Below are 4,103 nucleotides of genomic sequence, written 5' to 3'. Positions count from 1 at the left end.
TCAACGGCGACTTGAAGTTGTGCTATAAACTAAGAATAAAAAATAATTATAAATATAGATAAACATTAATATTTTGTGTTTGCTTGCCTTTTAAGGTGTTATTTTCCTGTGTCATTGTATCTGAAAAATATGTTAATTTATAACTAGTTTCAGTTATAGTTCGGTTTTTTTTTTTTTTTTTAAATACATTTTAAGTCATTAAACATTTTCTTCATATTTCGCTTAAAATCCTCACACTTGCAGTTTTCATCTATAATAACAATTTGAGCTTAAGAAAATGTAGTGAACAGGAAAAAAATCTTACCTTGCACATTGAAATCAATTTTCCTAAATTTCTTTCGGGGATTTTCCGCAATTGTTTCTCGATGAGAAAATATTAATGTTTATAATATACTACTGTGCAAAAGGGGAAATAAGACAAAATTAATTGCGTACGGTAGTCCCATAGCTTTACAATTACCGTCATGCAATTAAAAAGTTTCGGAAATGTCAGTCTCAGTTTCAACTTTAAAAATTCCCATAGTCCTGGAATCAGTGTGTTCCTGATAAAGACTTGAAATAGTTTTGAATTTTCTGCCAACTATACACTATTTTTTAGGAATAAATTAATAACTCGAGAACGAATAAAGATTTTTTGGTCTGGTTTTTTGCATTGGGCTTATGATATCAATACGCAAATGGCCTAGAAAAGTGGGCGTAGTCCCGCCTTTATTTCGGATTCTGCGATATGTAAATTTTTTGTTTTTCTAGCTATCAGGACCAAACTACAGGTTAGGCGTGTTACTATGCCCGTAACGTGTTGGCAAAATTTTATCCAAATCGGACAACTATATCATATAGAAATAATGGGAATTATCAGTCGAAAAGTCACTTTTTTATAAAAACGCTATTTTTTCCCAAAATATCTGACCAAACTGATCGTATATAAGTAATATTATGCTACTGACATTCTGACCAACATATATCAAGATCGGAATACTATCATTTATAATATCATATTGTTCAAATTATTAAAATCGGTCGTAAACTGACTTTTTGTATGAAACTAGAAATTTTTATTTTTTTGTCGATTGTATAGATTTATCATTTATTCAATACGTAAATACGAGTTTTTGTAATTTTCGCCAATGCGCACAATAAAATAAGTCAAAAAATTATAATATTCATCATTTTGTCTCATGTGTTGTCGCTACACTTAAAACGCATTTTATAACGTGAGGTTAGCTGAAATAAAGTGAAATTGTGAAAAATGCGCAACTTGAGCTTAATAGTACAAATTCAGAATTGATTTCTCTCAAAAATGCATTTAGTCGCATTGCTAGCATATGCTAGCAAAATTAGTTACGGCTTTTCAAAGTTAAAATTTCATCGAAAAAAATTTTAATGAGTTAATTTTTTAAATTACAAGAAACTATACATTGCACTTTGATTTTTAACAATGGAGATAAATAAACACAAAGTACAAGCCATAATGAATATAATCCATGATACACATAACAGGAGCCTGCAATTGGGTCACCAACTATACTATCCTTTACATGCAATAAGCTGTGAATATTGTAGGAGACACTATTTGCTCCAAAAACTGTTGGGAAATTCTCCACAAATAAATTTAACATGGATTGAAAAGTCTGCATGTTTGAATTGCGTTATTATATACGTAGTATTGGTCCTCAGATAATGAATCCTTAAGAGCAACAACGCCCGTATACCATAAAAATTGTCTAAGTTCCAATTTTCGAGTTAGTAAGGGGAGCGTGGCTAACTAGAGCTGGAGAAAAGTCGACTAAAATATCGATTCATCGATATTTTCGGTATTTTGTAAATCATCGATGATGATTGCAAGCTTGCATTTCATAAGGCGTCATTTCATGAGCATAATTTTATAAGCGTGAATTTAAAAGCGTCAATTCAAGAAGTTAAGAATAGCTATAGATTGGTGGTGGTGTTGAGGGAGTATGAAGCGTTCAAAAAATAGTGGATAGATACCTGCAAGGTAAGTAGTTTTTAAATAGGGTTAAATATGAGTGTGTGTTTGTGTTCTCATAAATGTTTTTTATTTCTAATTTTTAGCGACAAAAATATAACAAAAGATTTGGACTACAATGCGGAAGAAGAAGTAGAAATTTCTGATGACGAACTTCCAGAGGAACTGCCAAGGAGAAAAAAGGATGCTTATGTCGCTTGGAAACATGTCAAGAAATGCAAAACATCGAATGAAGCAGATTGGTCGGAAAAGAAAAACGTGTGGTAATACAACTAACTTATTAAGCCATGTAACTCGGAAACTCCCTGATTATAAAACAAAACCAGTCCCGGAGACAAGCTTGCAAAAATATTTTAGCCAGGAAAATATTTACTCCAATGAGTCAAAGCGTAAATTAGACATCGATAAGGACGTTATGCTTATGATTGCCGTCGATGTCCAACCGTTCAACGTTGTAAATGGTCGCGGATTTCGGAGATTGCTTCACAGGCTGGACCCACGGTACAAAATTCCTAGTAAAACATACAGTTTGTCAAGAAACACTTTACACACCGAAAATAAATTTAATTTTTTGAATTTAGGTATGAAAATAATAGATTTTTATTCAAGTTAAACCAATTTTTTTAATGCATAACAATTTAATGCTTAGTATTAAGTTAATATGTGAAAAGAAAAAAACAAAAATATAAGTAGGTAACATAAAAAACAACAAAAACTAACATTACTCATTTTTGACACTGTCAAGAAACTCTTTACACTTTTCGTTTTCATTAACGTTAATTCAAAATTTTTTGCGAATCTAAAATATTTGAAGCTAATTTTAATATTTAGTATGCCCTTCCTTAGCATTAATTACATCCTGAAGCCGTTTTTTCATTGAATGGATCAATTTTGGAAGGTCATATTCAAGGGGGATCTTCTGCCACTCTTCCAGAATAATAGCTTTTAGCTGAATTCGGGTTTTGGGCTGCCTTTTTGCCACTTTTTTCTTCAAATGGGCCCACAAATTTTCAATTGGGTTAAGATCGGGACTCTGGGGTGGTGTATCAATGACCTTTCCACAGTTGTACAGCAGCCATGTTCGCACATTTAGCACTTTATGCTTGGGATCATTATCTTGATAAAATTTGAATTTTGGCCTATTGTCCGTAATAAGACCAAAATTTTCCGCGCTGGTCTTCAAATTGGTTTTTAAAATTTGGAGATACTGTTGTGCATTCATTGTATTCTCTATAAATGCCAGATCTCCGACTCCTCGGCTAGAGATACACCCCCAAATCATAACCGACAGTTTTCCAAATTTTACTGTCGGAATGATGTTTCGATTGTCCAGCGCAGTTAACGGCTTTCTCCAGACTCTGGGTGGACCTGCATTGTAGTATCATTTTTGTTTCGTCGCAAAATATGACGTCATCCCAGTATTCAATCGGCTGATTGATCATGCTCACTGCGAAAGTGAGACGCTTCTCCACATTGACTGACGAAAGCAGCGGTTTCTTTCGTGCTACTCTTGAAGAGTACTTATGCCGTAGAATGGCTTGGCGTACTGTTTCGTGTGATACGACCAAGTCACATTCTTCCTCAAGCTCCTTGGCAAGAGCTCTGACCGAAATTTGTGGATTTTGGTCAATCTTTCGCATCATTAAGCGGTCTTCCCGTTTGCAAATCTTTCTATTTAAGTAAATTCCTTTTAAGATGCGCTCTGAGCAAAATTTCGTAACCAAATTAAAAGCAATGCAAAAATAGCGCAGCATAAAGCAAAGCAAAAAGAATAGTTAACGGTAAAGCACCGTTTTTTCTTAGAATAAGAGCAAAACGTAACTCGAAAACGAAAAGTGTAAAGAGTTTCTTGACAGTGTCAAAAATGAGTAATGTTAGTTTTTGTTGTTTTTTATGTTACCTACTTATCTATTAAATCTATTATTTTCATACCTAAAGTCAAAAAATTTAATTTATTTTCGGTGTGTAAAGTGTTTCTTGACAAACTGTATGTTCGTGATGTTTTACTGGTCAACGAATGTGAAACGTTAAGGTTCCACTCCAAGAAGCAGTTTTATCAACAAGACAACTATTAACGCCAACCAATCACAAAGCAGACAATGTTGCTAGCTCATTA

The 4,103-nt window shown here is 33.3% G+C and overlaps 1 long non-coding RNA gene across 1 annotated transcript; it reads left to right on the top strand.

The window, feature by feature from the left end:
• Nucleotides 1-1,931: 1,931 nt before the first annotated feature.
• Nucleotides 1,932-2,966, top strand: LOC117791664. The gene is made up of 2 exons (XR_004618088.1): nucleotides 1,932-1,996; nucleotides 2,074-2,966. It is a non-coding gene; the product is annotated as an uncharacterized LOC117791664 (long non-coding RNA).
• The last annotated feature ends 1,137 nt before the right edge of the window (nucleotides 2,967-4,103 follow it).

This window comes from Drosophila innubila (genome assembly GCF_004354385.1).
Source record: "Drosophila innubila isolate TH190305 chromosome 3R unlocalized genomic scaffold, UK_Dinn_1.0 2_E_3R, whole genome shotgun sequence".
NCBI classification, from domain to species: domain Eukaryota; kingdom Metazoa; phylum Arthropoda; class Insecta; order Diptera; family Drosophilidae; genus Drosophila; species Drosophila innubila.
This window is presented reverse-complemented; position numbering and strand designations above follow the sequence as displayed.